Source organism: Lissotriton helveticus, chromosome 8, assembly GCF_964261635.1.
Source record: "Lissotriton helveticus chromosome 8, aLisHel1.1, whole genome shotgun sequence".
Lineage (NCBI taxonomy): Eukaryota > Metazoa > Chordata > Amphibia > Caudata > Salamandridae > Lissotriton > Lissotriton helveticus.
In genome coordinates, this window is record NC_136069.1 from 1,542,494,443 (window position 1) to 1,542,516,201 (window position 21,759).

Genomic DNA, 21,759 nt, shown 5'->3' on the forward strand with positions numbered 1-21,759 from the left:
GTGGAAACATCTCTTGAATGGATCATTAGAAAATGAGGTTACATAAAATTAAAAATCTACTTATTGGAAACCAAAAATATCACAAGACTGGATGTAAGCCATTTCTTCAATAAAAGGGATTTTTTAGGCAGCCCCCAAAAAACACATAAAACACCACGAGTGCTAGAAGAATATTATAAGAGCTTGAAGACAGAATTGGGCAAATTCATTTGCAGTTGAAACTGAAGTTTGGTACTTATTCAGATATTATATGCACTGCCAATTTTTAGCTGAGATTCTGAAGGAACGCAGAGACAAAATGGACTTAAAGTTTTGTCAGAAGTGAGATTCGAACCCACGCCTCCAGGAGAGACTGCGGCCTTAACGCAGCGCCTTAGACCACTCGGCCATCCTGACCACATGTTGCTTGTCCATCTACATAGTGAGAAAGATAGTGTGAACAAAAAAAACACACATCTTAGGCCATAAGTGGCTATAGCAAGAAAAAAACTCACTGCACTTTTCCAAAAAGACAACCATATAAGCCCATGTGAGGGAAATGATCTGATTTTCTCCCTCAAGAAAAAAGAAGATTAAACACAGGTTTCTCAGAAGTGAGATTTGAACCCACGCCTCCAGAAGAGACTGCGACCTGAACGCAGCGCCTTAGACCACTCGGCCATCCTGACTTGCATTTGCAGCACCTTCCACAAGCCAGACAGCCATGCAAGTTTGGTACCGAAAAGGCATGTCTGATCAATGTGCCTGACCTTATTGCAAGGTGAACTATCCCTTTCTTTCTGTAAATTGAGATAATCCTAGAAGTGGGTGTGATTACTCCTACTCCTGGTTTCAGTGTCTATTGTCACATTTACCTTTATCAAAACATTCCTAGTGCCATTAATGTGTGTGCCTATTAGTCCCTGGTGCTGTGCTTCGCCGTCCCTCAACCCTTCTCTGGTGAAAAATAGGGGGAGGGGGGTTGGCAACGCCTCACGGGAGCAACCACCATGGAGGATGTGTCAAACTGGTACTCGCTTGACTCCCCACTATATGATCATCAGCAGTTGCCAACCGTAAAAGTAAAGGGGATCAAAAAAGTGTGCTAAAGAAAACAAACTCCGTGTAGTGATGTGAATGACCCAACTACGTGATAGGGCCTACCCTCCTGAGTATGAATTGTAGGACCTATTAGGTTAAAAAGAACTTGGCCCCACTAGCACTTTCCTTTTATTCTTTGCCGTGTGCCTGTTCTACTAAAAACCAACATGTTTCATCGCCTTTTTATACATTACCGGCGATTTCATCAGGGTTGTGTTGGGATCTGCGTACTTCTTGCACATGTCATCAATTTTCTCCCTTTATTGTACCTATATGCACACATGGAAATAAAATGTAACACACACATCTATGGCAATTTGGTCAATTGTGACTCGGAGAATGGAGTGTTCCAGCACCACTCCTACAGAACCTCATTATACGTTACCAGGTAGCCTTGTGTAGTTGTGCATACCAGGCTCCCGTAGAAGAAATGGCTGTTAAAAGAACCCCCTTTATCCATAAGCGGGTTTACGTGTTCGCCCTTAGGTCGATATCTAAAAACCAAATGATTTATGCTTAGTTGTTTCCTATTTTGCTCTTAAGTGATTTTCTCCACTAACAGTGTTTTCATCCTGTTTCACGATCTAGCTGTCCAGATCACTGTATTTACCGGCTATGCTCGCCCATATATATACATTGGTCACCTTCCCTTGTTGTTCGTGGGTTAACTGCCCAAGCGGACATTCCTCACACTTATGCCCCAGGTAGTAACCAGTCGCGCTAGCTTTCTTTTCTTTTCTAGTGACCGTCATACCTACTGCCTGTATGCCTTACCGTATGTGCAAGCTGATGTGGCCTCCGCTCACCCTTCTCGCTCGCGTTCCCCGGCCTGGCGTTTGTATTTTGAACACGCCCGCAGCCGCGCTTCCGGGTCACGTGGTTGATACTATGCGTGGAGGTGACCTAGAAAGATGTGTTGGCGGATCGGCCATCTTGGAGAGGGTCTGTGGTCGTGATATGTGTCACCTCAATGTGTATAAACATATATTTTATAGCCAGATCTAGCTCGTTTGTGTTTGAGGATCTGGCATATATTTATGTATGTTATTATTCCACACGATAGACTCTGTTAATTCTGTCTTGTTTGTGCTTCTAGATGTATTATTATTAGCGCATTGCCTTTGTTAATTAGATAGGCTGTTGCATTACTTTCTGTTGTGCTACTAAGAGCCATCTGATGTTGGGTCGCATAAGATGATGTCTAACACTATGCTGCACATGAACATAGGTTATGCTTATGTCCCCTTGAATCTATTTTCTTTGTGTCCTCACAATGTGTCATGATTTCACGGTTTCTCTGACATTCTCTAGTTCACCGAAATTTATACCATTCAATAGTATCGTTCAGCCCCCGGTCATCTGTACATTCTTCATAGATCCAGCGGGCTTCCTTTCTATGTAGAATGTTGTCCATGTTGTATTGATCCCCTCGCACTGTTTCGATTACCATCCACCGTAGATCCCTAGGTTGATGATGATGGGTCACGAAATGTTGTACCAGTTTCGTTGTTAATTTTGCCGATTTCAAAGTACTGAGGTGCTCCTGTATTCTGATCTTTATTTTTCTGGATGTTAATCCAATGTAATGTAGATTGCATGGACACGTAAGTCTGTAAATTACATTGGAGGTGTTACAATTACTGTAAGTGTTTAGGTGCCACTCCTTTCCGCTAGTTCTGGTAAATGATTTCACTTTACTGGTCAATACACAAACTGTACAGCTACCACACGGGTAGTGTCCTGGTGGAATGTTGGTTTGTTTCATCACCGGAGCTGCACGTGAGTGGACCAGGCGGTCTCTCAGGCTTGAAGATCTTTTGAAGGCAAACCTCGGTTGTGGCATTGGCTTCAAACTGGTGTCTAGTATGTGCCAATGTTTTTTGATAATTTGTCGGATCTTAGTGGAATGGGGGCCAAAGGTGGTGACAACTGGTATACATTCTTTCTTTTCTCGAATGTGCTTGGTAAGTAGGGACTCTCTGGGGGTATTTAATGCCCGTTTCCGTGCTTGCTTCACTATTTTGGTGGGGTATGCCCGATTAGTTAATTTTGTTGCTAGATCTTCTGACTGCTCTAAATAGTTGGCTGTAGTAGAGCAGTTTCTTCGGTACCTCATGAACTGTCCTACCGGGAGGTTGTCGCGGAGGGCTCTCGGATGAAAAGAGTTATAGTGCAGTAGTGAATTTTTGTCGGTGGGCTTCTGGTGGACCGTTGTTGTCAGTGTATTGTCTGTAGCATATATGTCCAAGTCCAGATAAGTCGCCTTATGTCGATCAATATTCTAGGTGAACCGGAGACACTGATCCAGGTTGTTGAGCCATGTGAGAAATTGAGTCAGCTCATCCGCGGTTCCCCTCCAGATGCACAGAATGTCATCGATATATCTCTTCCAGAGGACAATGTTCCTCTGGAAGAGATTGGAGACATGGTGGATGTAGTTGTTCTCAAACTGCCCGACGTAAATGCACGCCAGGCTTGGGGCAAATGTGGCCCCCATCGAGGTCCCCGATATCTGGAGGTACAGTTGATCTCTGTGCATAAAGAAATTGCGGGTGAGAGCCAGTTCTATGCATTGAAGTACGAACGATGGTGCTGTGTCGTAAAACCATTCACATTGCCCCAGGGCACGAGCTGCTGCCACCAGCGTCGCCTCCTGGGGTATGTTGGTGTACAGTGACTCTATGTCTATTGTCACCAAGAACTGCTCCTCCGGGTTGTAAGTGATAGTTTCCAGGTACCGTAAGATGTCTGTTGTGTCCTGCACATAGGACTGCTGTGTAACTACGCATTCGCGTAGAAAGAAATCTGCAAACTGTGATAATGGCTCGAGTAAATACCCGATACTATCGGGCGACCAGGGGGGGGGTCTTTGGGCCTTGTGGATTTTTGGCACTATATAAAATGCCGGAACCCTGGGTGATGGATTTATCAGGAATTCTGCCTCTTTTGCCGTTATCCATTTCTTCTCTTTTGCCGTGGTAACAAGTTGCTGGATAGTTGTTTTTAATTCTTCAGTGGGGTCACGAGCAAGAGGATGGTAATGTTCTCTCACACTCAACAGTCTGGTGATCTCTGCCTCGTAGTCCGTGGTGTTCATCACCACCACGGCTCCCCCCTTATCCGCCGGTTTAATTGTGATCGAGCTGTTGCTCTGTAGTGATTTGATGGCTTGCCAATCCGTTTGGGACATGTTGCTGTGGGTCCGCACGGGTTGTTTCTGTTCAAGTTCTGTGATCTCTTTGAGGACTTTTTGCTCAAAGACCGTGACCTCGGGTCCCACTTGGTGACTCGCAGGGGTAAAGGTAGACGGCCGACGTGGGTCTGTGCTGAAAGATTCAGGCACCGATGTTTGATCCTTACCTTCAAAAAACTTATAGAGTTTGATCTTGCGCAGTGCCCCATTAAGTTCTCCTCTCAGCTGGAAACTATCATGTCGTGGGGTGGGGACAAACCCCAAGCCTATGTTTAAGACTCTCATCTCTTCCTTAGTAAGTGGCTGGTCTGAAAGATTCACCACTATGTTGGTTTCCGCATTTATATCATCGTTCGCCCTCTGCTGCGGGTGATTCTGGGTGAGTTCATAGGTCGAGTGGTGTTTGGAATGTGTCGTGCTCGTCCTCTTCCTCTGCCTCTCGTGTTCCCTCCTCTCTGGTTGTGGGGACACTGATCTAAAAAAGCCCTGAACATGGCTCCCAAGTCCTGATCGGTATTGGTATCTGGGTTGAACCTGACTCGTGTGTTGCTCTGTTGATGAGGAGCCGTTTGTTCATCCTCTTCACTGCTGGTGTTATCAAAGGCCCAGTGGTTGGGAGTTCTCCTCTGTTGCGGTCTGCCTGCCCTGCCTCTTTGATTTCCTACATTCTGGTTGGCGGCTTGTTGGTAGTACTCATCTTCTGTATAGGGGAAGGCCCACCCATGGCTGAACCTTTCTAGATTGCGCTTCAATCCCTTGATCTTTTGATTCACCATGTAGGCCTGGTACTCGCCCAAGTCAGTTTGTATCTTATTAAGCTGGTCCTTAGCGTCTAGAATTGTTGTATCGTTTTTTATGGTAGTTTCTAGATCCAGTATCTCTGTGAGCAACTCTTCACTAAGTCGTTTTGCAGTGTTGATAATGAGGATAAGCCAGTCCCGGGTACACTTGTTAGCTATGTAGCTCCAGTCCACCCGGAACTGCTTATCCTCCAGAAAAATCTTGGGTTCCAGTCTGACTAGAAGACTGGCCGGTGCTGCCCCCGCTCTTAAGTACTCTGTCATCAGTGCTCCATGCAGAGCTATCCTGATCTGACGTTTCCTTAATGCAGATAGTTTTTCCCATTCATCTCGCACTTGGTTTGTACCTCCCAGTGGAGTGTCTGGCAGTAACGATGGACCTGACAAGATTGATGTGATGTGATCATCTGTGAATGCCAAGCAAAATTGAGCCATTCTGCGTTTGAAGGAGTGGCGTGTGAACACCCACCCGAGTCACTGACCTTTAAAAACGGACTGTGTGGAAAAATCCTACTTGCCCATCCGTATCTTGTTTTACAACCTAATTTTCATACATATAAAAAGTCCTGTGGTCCTCACGGCTAAGCTGCCGTACAAACTACTCTAAACAACAAAGGAACCTAGGGGGATGCGGACTAGGTACAGGCTGCCCCCCACTGAACCGAAAAGGCATGCCCTCAATTTATTTATCCCATTATAAGCATTTCCAACAGATCTTTGAACAATCCATACAGAGCAGTACCTATGAAGAACTCTTTAGACCTTTAAAGCGTACAAAGAGAAAGTGCTATTCACCAGCCAATTGAACGGCGCAAAGCTGCTTTGAAATTGAGTCAACAGCCACATCTTGGCTGACTAAAGCAAATTCAACAAGGGAGCTCAATGTCACAACATAGGGTGGTATAGGCAAATCTAAGCAGCCCCTGATCACAGCCCTGAGGACATTGCTGTAAGTGTGCTGGAGTACAGCTGTCTACCAGGTGCTTGGCATTCTTCCAAATTTGCATGGCCTGTCTGGCCAGGGAATACAAGAGCATGACTCTTCTAGATGAGCTCTTACATGGGTCCTAAGCTCATTTGATAAGGATTGCACTTTATCAGCAAGACTTTGTACAACAGAAATATATGAGAAACCCAAGCTCTCTTGACTAGACGAGGACGGAATAACGTCCCAGGTGAAGACGAACAGATGCAACTTCCATCAGATGTTATCCTGATGAAGAAGATTATATCTCCAAAAGTCATGTCAGAAGTGGGATTCGAACCCACGCCTCCAGAGGAGACTGCGGCCTAAACACAGCGCCTTAGACCACTCAGCCATCCTGACAGTGGAGAGTCCTAAGAAATGTATAAAAGTCACTCAGAAATTTCTGCGTCCATGCAAGCTTGAAATAATTTCAACCTTCAAACACAAGGTGCAACTTTTTGCACAGGACAATAAACACAGAAGATCACATATGAAAGCATTTCATTTCACAGGTGTACTGTTTTTATGCTTTTAGAATAACTTATACCTCTCACCAGCTATTTAGGGTTCTGTATCCTACTCACAAAATTACCTTGCCTGCGACCTCTCTCTTTATACACAAACAACTACTGCTCAGGAAGTAGGAAGGCAGAAGGTGGGGCAGTTTATGAAAATGTATGCTGTCAATGTGCCTTGCAGATTCATGCAGAATTTCTAGATCCTTGCTGGAAACAAGAGAGCAGGCCTTGTTTCAGATCAACTGTCCCTAGCAAGGAACGTCTGAGCACATCCATTCTTTTGCTCTCTAGCCCCTGGCTTGGGACTCACCCTCACTGGCTGAGGAGTGAAGTTCTGCATACCAACGTTGCATAGAAGGTATGTTTGTGATTGGTTTGAGATGGGTGGGAGGTCAAGAGCAGGGAAAAGCAAGTCACTTTCACTTCTAGTCTCCTCTTCTATGCCTACCTGCCGTTCACTCACTCTGTCTTTGTTTCATTCTCTCCTTCCTCAATACCCCATCTCACTCACTCGCTCTATCATTTGTGCTCTTTCCCCTTGCTCTTCATTTCATAGTGGAAACATCTCTTGAATGGATCATTAGAAAATGAGGTTACATAAAATTAAAAATCTACTTATTGGAAACCAAAAATATCACAAGACTGAATGTAAGCCATTTCTTCAATAAAAGGGATTTTTTAGGCACCCCCAAAAAACACATAAAACACCACTAGTGCTAGAAGAATATTATAAGAGCTTGAAGACAGAATTGGGCAAATTCATTTGCAGTTGAAACTGAAGTTTGGTACTTATTCAGATATTATATGCACTGCCAATTTTTAGCTGAGATTCTGAAGGAACGCAGAGACAAAATGGACTTAAAGTTTTGTCAGAAGTGAGATTCGAACCCACGCCTCCAGGAGAGACTGCGGCCTTAACGCAGCGCCTTAGACCACTCGGCCATCCTGACCACATGTTGCTTGTTCATCTACATAGTGAGAAAGATAGTGTGAACAAAAAAAACACACATCTTAGGCCATGAGTGGCTATAGCAAGAAAAAAACTCACTGCACTTTTCCAAAAAGACAACCATATAAGCCCATGTGAGGGAAATGATCTGATTTTCTCCCTCAAGAAAAAAGAAGATTAAACACAGGTTTGTCAGAAGTGGGATTTGAACCCACGCCTCCAGAAGAGACTGCGACCTGAACGCAGCGCCTTAGACCACTCGGCCATCCTGACTTGCATTTGCAGCACCTTCCACAAGCCAGACAGCCATGCAAGTTTGGTACCGAAAAGGCATGCCCTCAATTTATTTATCCCATTATAAGCATTTCCAACAGATCTTTGAACAATCCATACAGAGCAGTACCTATGAAGAACTCTTTAGACCTTTAAAGCGTACAAAGAGAAAGTGCTATTCACCAGCCACTTGAACGGCGCAAAGCTGCTTTGAAATTGAGTCAACAGCCACATCTTGGCTGACTAAAGCAAATTCAACAAGGGAGCTCAATGTCACAACATAGGGTGGAATACACAAATCTAAGCAGCCCCTGATCACAGCCCTGAGGACATTGCTGTAAGTGTGCTGGAGTACAGCTGTCTACCAGGTGCTTGGCGTTCTTCCAAATTTGCATGGCCTGTCTGGCCAGGGAATACAAGAGCATGACTCTTCTAGATGAGCTCTTACATGGGTCCTAAGCTCATTTGGTAAGGATTGCACTTTATCAGCAAGACTTTGTACAACAGAAATATATGAGAAACCCAAGCTCTCTTGACTAGACGAGGACGGAATAACGTCCCAGGTGAAGACGAACAGATGCAACTTCCATCAGATGTTATCCTGATGAAGAAGATTATATCTCCAAAAGTCATTTCAGAAGTGGGATTTCGAACCCACACCTCCAGAGGAGACTGCAGCCTAAACACAGTGCCTTAGACCACTCGGCCATCCTGACAGTGAAGAGTCCTAAGAAATGTATAAAAGTCACTCAGAAATTTCTGCGTCCATGCAAGCTTGAAATAATTTCAACCTTCAAACACAAGGTGCAACTTTTTGCACAGGACAATAAACACAGAAGATCACATATGAAAGCATTTCATTTCACAGGTGTACTTTTTTTAATGCTTTTAGAATAACTTATACCTCTCACCAGCTATTTAGGGTTCTGTATCCTACTCACAAAATTATCTTGCCTGCGACCTCTCTCTTTATACACAAACAACTATTGCTCAGGAAGTAGGAAGGCAGAAGGTGGGGCAGTTTATGCAAATTTATGCTGTCAATGTGCCTTGCAGATTCATGCAGAATTTCTAGATCCTTGCTGGAAACAAGAGAGCAGGCCTTGTTTCAGATCAACTGTCCCTAGCAAGGAACGTCTGAGTACATCCATTCTTTTGCTCTCTAGCCCCTGGCTTGGGACTCACCCTCACTGGCTGAGGAGTGAAGTTCTGCATACCAACGTTGCATAGAAGGTATGTTTGTGATTGGTTTGAGATGGGTGGGAGGTCAAGAGCAGGGAAAAGCAAGTCACCTTCACTTCTAGTCTCCTCTTCTATGCCTACCTGCCGTTCACTCACTCTGTCTTTATTTCATTCTCTCCTTCCTCAACACCCCATCTCACTCACTGGCTCTATCATTTGTGCTCTTTCCCCTTGCTCTTCATTTCATAGTGGAAACATCTCTTGAATGGATCATTAGAAAATGAGGTTACATAAAATTAAAAATCTACTTATTGGAAACCAAAAATATCACAAGACTGAATGTAAGCCATTTCTTCAATAAAAGGGATTTTTTAGGCACCCCCCAAAAAACACATAAAACACCACTAGTGCTAGAAGAATATTATACGAGCTTGAAGACAGAATTGGGCAAATTCATTTGCAGTTGAAACTGAAGTTTGGTACTTATTCAGATATTATATGCACTGCCAATTTTTAGCTGAGATTCTGAAGGAACGCAGTGTCAAAATGAACTTAAAGTTTTGTCAGAAGTGGGATTCGAACCCACGCCTCCAGGAGAGACTGCGGCCTTAACGCAGCGCCTTAGACCACTCGGCCATCCTGACCACATGTTGCTTGTTCATCTACATAGTGAGAAAGATAGTGTGAACAAAAAAACACACATCTTAGGCCATGAGTGGCTATAGCAAGAAAAAAACTCACTGCACTTTTCCAAAAAGACAACCATATAAGCCCATGTGAGGGAAATGATCTGATTTTCTCCCTCAAGAAAAAAAAAGATTAAACACAGGTTTGTCAGAAGTGGGATTTGAACCCACGCCTCCAGAAGAGACTCAACCTGAACGCAGCGCCTTAGACCACTGGGCCATCCTGACTTGCATTTGCAGCACCTTCCACAAGCCAGACAGCCATGCAAGTGGGGTACCGAAAAGGCATGCCCTCAATTTATTTATCCCATTATAAGCATTTCCAACAGATCTTTGAACAATCCATACAGAGCAGTACCTATGAAGAACTCTTTAGACCTTTAATGAGTACAAAGAGAAAGTGCTATTCACCAGCCACTTGAACGGCCCAAAGCTGCTTTGAAATTGAGTCAATAGCCACATCTTGGCTGACTAAAGCAAATTCAACAAGGGATCTCAATGTCACAACATAGGGTGGAATTCACAAATCTAAGTAGACCCTGATCACTGCCCTGAGGAAATTGCTGTAAGTGTGCTGGAGTCCAGCTGTCTATCAGGTGCTTGGCATTCTTCCAAATGTGTATGGCCTGTCTGGCCAGGGAATACAAGAGAATGACTCTTCTAGATGAGCTCTTACATGGGTCATAAGCTCATTTGGTAAGGATTGCACTTTATCAGCAAGACTTTGTACAACAGAAATATATGAGAAAATCAAGCTCTCTTGACTAGACGAGGACAGAATAACGTCCCAGGTGAAGACGAACAGAAGCAACTTCCATCAGATGTTATCCTGATGAAGAAGATTATATCTCCAAAAGTCATTTCAGAAGTGGGATTCGACCCCACGCCTTCAGAGGAGACTGCGGCCTAAACACAGCGCCTTAGACCACTCGGCCATCCTGACAGTGAAGAGTCCTAAGAAATGTATAAAAGTCACTCAGAAATTTCTGCGTCCATGCAAGCTTGAAATAATCTCAACCTTCAAACACAAGGTGCAACTTTTTGCACAGGACAATAAACACAGAAGATCACATATGAAAGCATTTCATTTCACAGGTGTACTGTTTTTATGCTTTTAGAATAACTTATACCTCTCACCAGCTATTTAGGGTTCTGTATCCTACTCACAAAATTACCTTGCCTGCGACCTTTCTCTCTATACACAAACAACTACTGCTCAGGAAGTAGGAAGGCAGAAGGTGGGGCAGTTTATGCAAATTTATGCTGGCAATGTGCCTTGCACATTCATGCAGAATTTCTAGATCCTTGCTGGAAACAAGAGAGCAAGCCTTGTTTCAGATCAACTGTCCCTAGCAAGGAACGTCTGAGCACATCCATTCTTTTGCTCTCTAGCCCCTGGCTTGGGACTCACCCTCACTGGCTGAGGAGTGAAGTTCTGCATACCAACTTTGCATAGAAGGTATGTTTGTGATTGGTTTGAGATGGATGGGAGGTCAAGAGCAGGGAAAAGCAAGTCACTTTCACTTCTAGTCTCCTCTTCTATGCCTACCTGCCGTTCACTCACTCTGTCTTTGTTTCATTTTCTCCTTCCTCAACACCCCATCTCACTCACTCACTCTATCATTTGTGCTCTTTCCCCTTGCTCTTCATTTCATAGTGGAAACATCTCTTGAATGGATCATTAGAAAATGAGGTTACATAAAATTAAAAATCTACTTATTGGAAACCAAAAATATCACAAGACTGGATGTAAGCCATTTCTTCAATAAAAGGGATTTTTTAGGCAGCCCCCAAAAAACACATAAAACACCACGAGTGCTAGAAGAATATTATAAGAGCTTGAAGACAGAATTGGGCAAATTCATTTGCAGTTGAAACTGAAGTTTGGTACTTATTCAGATATTATATGCACTGCCAATTTTTAGCTGAGATTCTGAAGGAACGCAGAGACAAAATGGACTTAAAGTTTTGTCAGAAGTGAGATTCGAACCCACGCCTCCAGGAGAGACTGCGGCCTTAACGCAGCGCCTTAGACCACTCGGCCATCCTGACCACATGTTGCTTGTCCATCTACATAGTGAGAAAGATAGTGTGAACAAAAAAAACACACATCTTAGGCCATAAGTGGCTATAGCAAGAAAAAAACTCACTGCACTTTTCCAAAAAGACAACCATATAAGCCCATGTGAGGGAAATGATCTGATTTTCTCCCTCAAGAAAAAAGAAGATTAAACACAGGTTTGTCAGAAGTGAGATTTGAACCCACGCCTCCAGAAGAGACTGCGACCTGAACGCAGCGCCTTAGACCACTCGGCCATCCTGACTTGCATTTGCAGCACCTTCCACAAGCCAGACAGCCATGCAAGTTTGGTACCGAAAAGGCATGCCCTCAATTTATTTATCCCATTATAAGCATTTCCAACAGATCTTTGAACAATCCATACAGAGCAGTACCTATGAAGAACTCTTTAGACCTTTAAAGCGTACAAAGAGAAAGTGCTATTCACCAGCCAATTGAACGGCGCAAAACTGCTTTGAAATTGAGTCAACAGCCACATCTTGGCTGACTAAAGCAAATTCAACAAGGGAGCTCAATGTCACAACATAGGGTGGTATACGCAAATCTAAGCAGCCCCTGATCACAGCCCTGAGGACATTGCTGTAAGTGTGCTGGAGTACAGCTGTCTACCAGGTGCTTGGCATTCTTCCAAATTTGCATGGCCTGTCTGGCCAGGGAATACAAGAGCATGACTCTTCTAGATGAGCTCTTACATGGGTCCTAAGCTCATTTGGTAAGGATTGCACTTTATCAGCAAGACTTTGTACAACAGAAATATATGAGAAACCCAAGCTCTCTTGACTAGACGAGGACGGAATAACGTCCCAGGTGAAGACGAACAGATGCAACTTCCATCAGATGTTATCCTGATGAAGAAGATTATATCTCCAAAAGTCATTTCAGAAGTGGGATTTCGAACCCACACCTCCAGAGGAGACTGCAGCCTAAACACAGTGCCTTAGACCACTCGGCCATCCTGACAGTGAAGAGTCCTAAGAAATGTATAAAAGTCACTCAGAAATTTCTGCGTCCATGCAAGCTTGAAATAATTTCAACCTTCAAACACAAGGTGCAACTTTTTGCACAGGACAATAAACACAGAAGATCACATATGAAAGCATTTCATTTCACAGGTGTACTTTTTTTAATGCTTTTAGAATAACTTATACCTCTCACCAGCTATTTAGGGTTCTGTATCCTACTCACAAAATTATCTTGCCTGCGACCTCTCTCTTTATACACAAACAACTATTGCTCAGGAAGTAGGAAGGCAGAAGGTGGGGCAGTTTATGCAAATTTATGCTGTCAATGTGCCTTGCAGATTCATGCAGAATTTCTAGATCCTTGCTGGAAACAAGAGAGCAGGCCTTGTTTCAGATCAACTGTCCCTAGCAAGGAACGTCTGAGTACATCCATTCTTTTGCTCTCTAGCCCCTGGCTTGGGACTCACCCTCACTGGCTGAGGAGTGAAGTTCTGCATACCAACGTTGCATAGAAGGTATGTTTGTGATTGGTTTGAGATGGGTGGGAGGTCAAGAGCAGGGAAAAGCAAGTCACCTTCACTTCTAGTCTCCTCTTCTATGCCTACCTGCCGTTCACTCACTCTGTCTTTATTTCATTCTCTCCTTCCTCAACACCCCATCTCACTCACTGGCTCTATCATTTGTGCTCTTTCCCCTTGCTCTTCATTTCATAGTGGAAACATCTCTTGAATGGATCATTAGAAAATGAGGTTACATAAAATTAAAAATCTACTTATTGGAAACCAAAAATATCACAAGACTGAATGTAAGCCATTTCTTCAATAAAAGGGATTTTTTAGGCACCCCCCAAAAAACACATAAAACACCACTAGTGCTAGAAGAATATTATACGAGCTTGAAGACAGAATTGGGCAAATTCATTTGCAGTTGAAACTGAAGTTTGGTACTTATTCAGATATTATATGCACTGCCAATTTTTAGCTGAGATTCTGAAGGAACGCAGTGTCAAAATGAACTTAAAGTTTTGTCAGAAGTGGGATTCGAACCCACGCCTCCAGGAGAGACTGCGGCCTTAACGCAGCGCCTTAGACCACTCGGCCATCCTGACCACATGTTGCTTGTTCATCTACATAGTGAGAAAGATAGTGTGAACAAAAAAACACACATCTTAGGCCATGAGTGGCTATAGCAAGAAAAAAACTCACTGCACTTTTCCAAAAAGACAACCATATAAGCCCATGTGAGGGAAATGATCTGATTTTCTCCCTCAAGAAAAAAAAAGATTAAACACAGGTTTGTCAGAAGTGGGATTTGAACCCACGCCTCCAGAAGAGACTCAACCTGAACGCAGCGCCTTAGACCACTGGGCCATCCTGACTTGCATTTGCAGCACCTTCCACAAGCCAGACAGCCATGCAAGTGGGGTACCGAAAAGGCATGCCCTCAATTTATTTATCCCATTATAAGCATTTCCAACAGATCTTTGAACAATCCATACAGAGCAGTACCTATGAAGAACTCTTTAGACCTTTAATGAGTACAAAGAGAAAGTGCTATTCACCAGCCACTTGAACGGCCCAAAGCTGCTTTGAAATTGAGTCAATAGCCACATCTTGGCTGACTAAAGCAAATTCAACAAGGGATCTCAATGTCACAACATAGGGTGGAATTCACAAATCTAAGTAGACCCTGATCACTGCCCTGAGGAAATTGCTGTAAGTGTGCTGGAGTCCAGCTGTCTATCAGGTGCTTGGCATTCTTCCAAATGTGTATGGCCTGTCTGGCCAGGGAATACAAGAGAATGACTCTTCTAGATGAGCTCTTACATGGGTCATAAGCTCATTTGGTAAGGATTGCACTTTATCAGCAAGACTTTGTACAACAGAAATATATGAGAAAATCAAGCTCTCTTGACTAGACGAGGACAGAATAACGTCCCAGGTGAAGACGAACAGAAGCAACTTCCATCAGATGTTATCCTGATGAAGAAGATTATATCTCCAAAAGTCATTTCAGAAGTGGGATTCGACCCCACGCCTTCAGAGGAGACTGCGGCCTAAACACAGCGCCTTAGACCACTCGGCCATCCTGACAGTGAAGAGTCCTAAGAAATGTATAAAAGTCACTCAGAAATTTCTGCGTCCATGCAAGCTTGAAATAATCTCAACCTTCAAACACAAGGTGCAACTTTTTGCACAGGACAATAAACACAGAAGATCACATATGAAAGCATTTCATTTCACAGGTGTACTGTTTTTATGCTTTTAGAATAACTTATACCTCTCACCAGCTATTTAGGGTTCTGTATCCTACTCACAAAATTACCTTGCCTGCGACCTTTCTCTCTATACACAAACAACTACTGCTCAGGAAGTAGGAAGGCAGAAGGTGGGGCAGTTTATGCAAATTTATGCTGGCAATGTGCCTTGCACATTCATGCAGAATTTCTAGATCCTTGCTGGAAACAAGAGAGCAAGCCTTGTTTCAGATCAACTGTCCCTAGCAAGGAACGTCTGAGCACATCCATTCTTTTGCTCTCTAGCCCCTGGCTTGGGACTCACCCTCACTGGCTGAGGAGTGAAGTTCTGCATACCAACTTTGCATAGAAGGTATGTTTGTGATTGGTTTGAGATGGATGGGAGGTCAAGAGCAGGGAAAAGCAAGTCACTTTCACTTCTAGTCTCCTCTTCTATGCCTACCTGCCGTTCACTCACTCTGTCTTTGTTTCATTTTCTCCTTCCTCAACACCCCATCTCACTCACTCACTCTATCATTTGTGCTCTTTCCCCTTGCTCTTCATTTCATAGTGGAAACATCTCTTGAATGGATCATTAGAAAATGAGGTTACATAAAATTAAAAATCTACTTATTGGAAACCAAAAATATCACAAGACTGGATGTAAGCCATTTCTTCAATAAAAGGGATTTTTTAGGCAGCCCCCAAAAAACACATAAAACACCACGAGTGCTAGAAGAATATTATAAGAGCTTGAAGACAGAATTGGGCAAATTCATTTGCAGTTGAAACTGAAGTTTGGTACTTATTCAGATATTATATGCACTGCCAATTTTTAGCTGAGATTCTGAAGGAACGCAGAGACAAAATGGACTTAAAGTTTTGTCAGAAGTGAGATTCGAACCCACGCCTCCAGGAGAGACTGCGGCCTTAACGCAGCGCCTTAGACCACTCGGCCATCCTGACCACATGTTGCTTGTCCATCTACATAGTGAGAAAGATAGTGTGAACAAAAAAAACACACATCTTAGGCCATAAGTGGCTATAGCAAGAAAAAAACTCACTGCACTTTTCCAAAAAGACAACCATATAAGCCCATGTGAGGGAAATGATCTGATTTTCTCCCTCAAGAAAAAAGAAGATTAAACACAGGTTTCTCAGAAGTGAGATTTGAACCCACGCCTCCAGAAGAGACTGCGACCTGAACGCAGCGCCTTAGACCACTCGGCCATCCTGACTTGCATTTGCAGCACCTTCCACAAGCCAGACAGCCATGCAAGTTTGGTACCGAAAAGGCATGTCTGATCAATGTGCCTGACCTTATTGCAAGGTGAACTATCCCTTTCTTTCTGTAAATTGAGATAATCCTAGAAGTGGGTGTGATTACTCCTACTCCTGGTTTCAGTGTCTATTGTCACATTTACCTTTATCAAAACATTCCTAGTGCCATTAATGTGTGTGCCTATTAGTCCCTGGTGCTGTGCTTCGCCGTCCCTCAACCCTTCTCTGGTGAAAAATAGGGGGAGGGGGGTTGGCAACGCCTCACGGGAGCAACCACCATGGAGGATGTGTCAAACTGGTACTCGCTTGACTCCCCACTATATGATCATCAGCAGTTGCCAACCGTAAAAGTAAAGGGGATCAAAAAAGTGTGCTAAAGAAAACAAACTCCGTGTAGTGATGTGAATGACCCAACTACGTGATAGGGCCTACCCTCCTGAGTATGAATTGTAGGACCTATTAGGTTAAAAAGAACTTGGCCCCACTAGCACTTTCCTTTTATTCTTTGCCGTGTGCCTGTTCTACTAAAAACCAACATGTTTCATCGCCTTTTTATACATTACCGGCGATTTCATCAGGGTTGTGTTGGGATCTGCGTACTTCTTGCACATGTCATCAATTTTCTCCCTTTATTGTACCTATATGCACACATGGAAATAAAATGTAACACACACATCTATGGCAATTTGGTCAATTGTGACTCGGAGAATGGAGTGTTCCAGCACCACTCCTACAGAACCTCATTATACGTTACCAGGTAGCCTTGTGTAGTTGTGCATACCAGGCTCCCGTAGAAGAAATGGCTGTTAAAAGAACCCCCTTTATCCATAAGCGGGTTTACGTGTTCGCCCTTAGGTCGATATCTAAAAACCAAATGATTTATGCTTAGTTGTTTCCTATTTTGCTCTTAAGTGATTTTCTCCACTAACAGTGTTTTCATCCTGTTTCACGATCTAGCTGTCCAGATCACTGTATTTACCGGCTATGCTCGCCCATATATATACATTGGTCACCTTCCCTTGTTGTTCGTGGGTTAACTGCCCAAGCGGACATTCCTCACACTTATGCCCCAGGTAGTAACCAGTCGCGCTAGCTTTCTTTTCTTTTCTAGTGACCGTCATACCTACTGCCTGTATGCCTTACCGTATGTGCAAGCTGATGTGGCCTCCGCTCACCCTTCTCGCTCGCGTTCCCCGGCCTGGCGTTTGTATTTTGAACACGCCCGCAGCCGCGCTTCCGGGTCACGTGGTTGATACTATGCGTGGAGGTGACCTAGAAAGATGTGTTGGCGGATCGGCCATCTTGGAGAGGGTCTGTGGTCGTGATATGTGTCACCTCAATGTGTATAAACATATATTTTATAGCCAGATCTAGCTCGTTTGTGTTTGAGGATCTGGCATATATTTATGTATGTTATTATTCCACACGATAGACTCTGTTAATTCTGTCTTGTTTGTGCTTCTAGATGTATTATTATTAGCGCATTGCCTTTGTTAATTAGATAGGCTGTTGCATTACTTTCTGTTGTGCTACTAAGAGCCATCTGATGTTGGGTCGCATAAGATGATGTCTAACACTATGCTGCACATGAACATAGGTTATGCTTATGTCCCCTTGAATCTATTTTCTTTGTGTCCTCACAATGTGTCATGATTTCACGGTTTCTCTGACATTCTCTAGTTCACCGAAATTTATACCATTCAATAGTATCGTTCAGCCCCCGGTCATCTGTACATTCTTCATAGATCCAGCGGGCTTCCTTTCTATGTAGAATGTTGTCCATGTTGTATTGATCCCCTCGCACTGTTTCGATTACCATCCACCGTAGATCCCTAGGTTGATGATGATGGGTCACGAAATGTTGTACCAGTTTCGTTGTTAATTTTGCCGATTTCAAAGTACTGAGGTGCTCCTGTATTCTGATCTTTATTTTTCTGGATGTTAATCCAATGTAATGTAGATTGCATGGACACGTAAGTCTGTAAATTACATTGGAGGTGTTACAATTACTGTAAGTGTTTAGGTGCCACTCCTTTCCGCTAGTTCTGGTAAATGATTTCACTTTACTGGTCAATACACAAACTGTACAGCTACCACACGGGTAGTGTCCTGGTGGAATGTTGGTTTGTTTCATCACCGGAGCTGCACGTGAGTGGACCAGGCGGTCTCTCAGGCTTGAAGATCTTTTGAAGGCAAACCTCGGTTGTGGCATTGGCTTCAAACTGGTGTCTAGTATGTGCCAATGTTTTTTGATAATTTGTCGGATCTTAGTGGAATGGGGGCCAAAGGTGGTGACAACTGGTATACATTCTTTCTTTTCTCGAATGTGCTTGGTAAGTAGGGACTCTCTGGGGGTATTTAATGCCCGTTTCCGTGCTTGCTTCACTATTTTGGTGGGGTATGCCCGATTAGTTAATTTTGTTGCTAGATCTTCTGACTGCTCTAAATAGTTGGCTGTAGTAGAGCAGTTTCTTCGGTACCTCATGAACTGTCCTACCGGGAGGTTGTCGCGGAGGGCTCTCGGATGAAAAGAGTTATAGTGCAGTAGTGAATTTTTGTCGGTGGGCTTCTGGTGGACCGTTGTTGTCAGTGTATTGTCTGTAGCATATATGTCCAAGTCCAGATAAGTCGCCTTATGTCGATCAATATTCTAGGTGAACCGGAGACACTGATCCAGGTTGTTGAGCCATGTGAGAAATTGAGTCAGCTCATCCGCGGTTCCCCTCCAGATGCACAGAATGTCATCGATATATCTCTTCCAGAGGACAATGTTCCTCTGGAAGAGATTGGAGACATGGTGGATGTAGTTGTTCTCAAACTGCCCGACGTAAATGCACGCCAGGCTTGGGGCAAATGTGGCCCCCATCGAGGTCCCCGATATCTGGAGGTACAGTTGATCTCTGTGCATAAAGAAATTGCGGGTGAGAGCCAGTTCTATGCATTGAAGTACGAACGATGGTGCTGTGTCGTAAAACCATTCACATTGCCCCAGGGCACGAGCTGCTGCCACCAGCGTCGCCTCCTGGGGTATGTTGGTGTACAGTGACTCTATGTCTATTGTCACCAAGAACTGCTCCTCCGGGTTGTAAGTGATAGTTTCCAGGTACCGTAAGATGTCTGTTGTGTCCTGCACATAGGACTGCTGTGTAACTACGCATTCGCGTAGAAAGAAATCTGCAAACTGTGATAATGGCTCGAGTAAATACCCGATACTATCGGGCGACCAGGGGGGGGGTCTTTGGGCCTTGTGGATTTTTGGCACTATATAAAATGCCGGAACCCTGGGTGATGGATTTATCAGGAATTCTGCCTCTTTTGCCGTTATCCATTTCTTCTCTTTTGCCGTGGTAACAAGTTGCTGGATAGTTGTTTTTAATTCTTCAGTGGGGTCACGAGCAAGAGGATGGTAATGTTCTCTCACACTCAACAGTCTGGTGATCTCTGCCTCGTAGTCCGTGGTGTTCATCACCACCACGGCTCCCCCCTTATCCGCCGGTTTAATTGTGATCGAGCTGTTGCTCTGTAGTGATTTGATGGCTTGCCAATCCGTTTGGGACATGTTGCTGTGGGTCCGCACGGGTTGTTTCTGTTCAAGTTCTGTGATCTCTTTGAGGACTTTTTGCTCAAAGACCGTGACCTCGGGTCCCACTTGGTGACTCGCAGGGGTAAAGGTAGACGGCCGACGTGGGTCTGTGCTGAAAGATTCAGGCACCGATGTTTGATCCTTACCTTCAAAAAACTTATAGAGTTTGATCTTGCGCAGTGCCCCATTAAGTTCTCCTCTCAGCTGGAAACTATCATGTCGTGGGGTGGGGACAAACCCCAAGCCTTTGTTTAAGACTCTCATCTCTTCCTTAGTAAGTGGCTGGTCTGAAAGATTCACCACTATGTTGGTTTCCGCATTTATATCATCGTTCGCCCTCTGCTGCGGGTGATTCTGGGTGAGTTCATAGGTCGAGTGGTGTTTGGAATGTGTCGTGCTCGTCCTCTTCCTCTGCCTCTCGTGTTCCCTCCTCTCTGGTTGTGGGGACACTGATCTAAAAAAGCCCTGAACATGGCTCCCAAGTCCTGATCGGTATTGGTATCTGGGTTGAACCTGACTCGTGTGTTGCTCTGTTGATGAGGAGCCGTTTGTTCATCCTCTTCACTGCTGGTGTTATCAAAGGCCCAGTGGTTGGGAGTTCTCCTCTGTTGCGGTCTGCCTGCCCTGCCTCTTTGATTTCCTACATTCTGGTTGGCGGCTTGTTGGTAGTACTCGTCTTCTGTATAGGGGAAGGCCCACCCATGGCTGAACCTTTCTAGATTGCGCTTCAATCCCTTGATCTTTTGATTCACCATGTAGGCCTGGTACTCGCCCAAGTCAGTTTGTATCTTATTAAGCTGGTCCTTAGCGTCTAGAATTGTTGTATCGTTTTTTATGGTAGTTTCTAGATCCAGTATCTCTGTGAGCAACTCTTCACTAAGTCGTTTTGCAGTGTTGATAATGAGGATAAGCCAGTCCCGGGTACACTTGTTAGCTATGTAGCTCCAGTCCACCCGGAACTGCTTATCCTCCAGAAAAATCTTGGGTTCCAGTCTGACTAGAAGACTGGCCGGTGCTGCCCCCGCTCTTAAGTACTCTGTCATCAGTGCTCCATGCAGAGCTATCCTGATCTGACGTTTCCTTAATGCAGATAGTTTTTCCCATTCATCTCGCACTTGGTTTGTACCTCCCAGTGGAGTGTCTGGCAGTAACGATGGACCTGACAAGATTGATGTGATGTGATCATCTGTGAATGCCAAGCAAAATTGAGCCATTCTGCGTTTGAAGGAGTGGCGTGTGAACACCCACCCGAGTCACTGACCTTTAAAAACGGACTGTGTGGAAAAATCCTACTTGCCCATCCGTATCTTGTTTTACAACCTAATTTTCATACATATAAAAAGTCCTGTGGTCCTCACGGCTAAGCTGCCGTACAAACTACTCTAAACAACAAAGGAACCTAGGGGGATGCGGACTAGGTACAGGCTGCCCCCCACTGAACCGAAAAGGCATGCCCTCAATTTATTTATCCCATTATAAGCATTTCCAACAGATCTTTGAACAATCCATACAGAGCAGTACCTATGAAGAACTCTTTAGACCTTTAAAGCGTACAAAGAGAAAGTGCTATTCACCAGCCAATTGAACGGCGCAAAGCTGCTTTGAAATTGAGTCAACAGCCACATCTTGGCTGACTAAAGCAAATTCAACAAGGGAGCTCAATGTCACAACATAGGGTGGTATACGCAAATCTAAGCAGCCCCTGATCACAACCCTGAGGACATTGCTGTAAGTGTGCTGGAGTACAGCTGTCTACCAGGTGCTTGGCATTCTTCCAAATTTGCATGGCCTGTCTGGCCAGGGAATACAAGAGCATGACTCTTCTAGATGAGCTCTTACATGGGTCCTAAGCTCATTTGATAAGGATTGCACTTTATCAGCAAGACTTTGTACAACAGAAATATATGAGAAACCCAAGCTCTCTTGACTAGACGAGGACGGAATAACGTCCCAGGTGAAGACGAACAGA

General features: G+C 44.2%; 9 non-coding genes across 9 annotated transcripts; all 9 read right to left on the bottom strand.

Moving 5' to 3' along the window:
- Positions 1–313: 313 nt before the first annotated feature.
- TRNAL-AAG (transfer RNA leucine (anticodon AAG)) lies at positions 314–396 on the bottom strand. Its single transcript has one exon. It is a non-coding gene; the product is annotated as a tRNA-Leu (tRNA).
- A 5,921-nt stretch (positions 397–6,317) lies between these two features.
- Positions 6,318–6,400, bottom strand: TRNAL-UAG (transfer RNA leucine (anticodon UAG)). Its single transcript has one exon. It is a non-coding gene; the product is annotated as a tRNA-Leu (tRNA).
- A 1,025-nt stretch (positions 6,401–7,425) lies between these two features.
- Positions 7,426–7,508, bottom strand: TRNAL-AAG (transfer RNA leucine (anticodon AAG)). The gene has a single exon. It is a non-coding gene; the product is annotated as a tRNA-Leu (tRNA).
- Positions 7,509–7,697: 189 nt separating this feature from the next.
- Positions 7,698–7,780, bottom strand: TRNAL-CAG (transfer RNA leucine (anticodon CAG)). Its single transcript has one exon. It is a non-coding gene; the product is annotated as a tRNA-Leu (tRNA).
- A 1,743-nt stretch (positions 7,781–9,523) lies between these two features.
- On the bottom strand, positions 9,524–9,606 carry TRNAL-AAG (transfer RNA leucine (anticodon AAG)). Its single transcript has one exon. It is a non-coding gene; the product is annotated as a tRNA-Leu (tRNA).
- A 2,011-nt stretch (positions 9,607–11,617) lies between these two features.
- On the bottom strand, positions 11,618–11,700 carry TRNAL-AAG (transfer RNA leucine (anticodon AAG)). The gene has a single exon. It is a non-coding gene; the product is annotated as a tRNA-Leu (tRNA).
- A 189-nt stretch (positions 11,701–11,889) lies between these two features.
- Positions 11,890–11,972, bottom strand: TRNAL-CAG (transfer RNA leucine (anticodon CAG)). Its single transcript has one exon. It is a non-coding gene; the product is annotated as a tRNA-Leu (tRNA).
- A 1,743-nt stretch (positions 11,973–13,715) lies between these two features.
- Positions 13,716–13,798, bottom strand: TRNAL-AAG (transfer RNA leucine (anticodon AAG)). Its single transcript has one exon. It is a non-coding gene; the product is annotated as a tRNA-Leu (tRNA).
- A 2,011-nt stretch (positions 13,799–15,809) lies between these two features.
- Positions 15,810–15,892, bottom strand: TRNAL-AAG (transfer RNA leucine (anticodon AAG)). The gene has a single exon. It is a non-coding gene; the product is annotated as a tRNA-Leu (tRNA).
- Between the last annotated feature and the right edge of the window lie 5,867 nt (positions 15,893–21,759).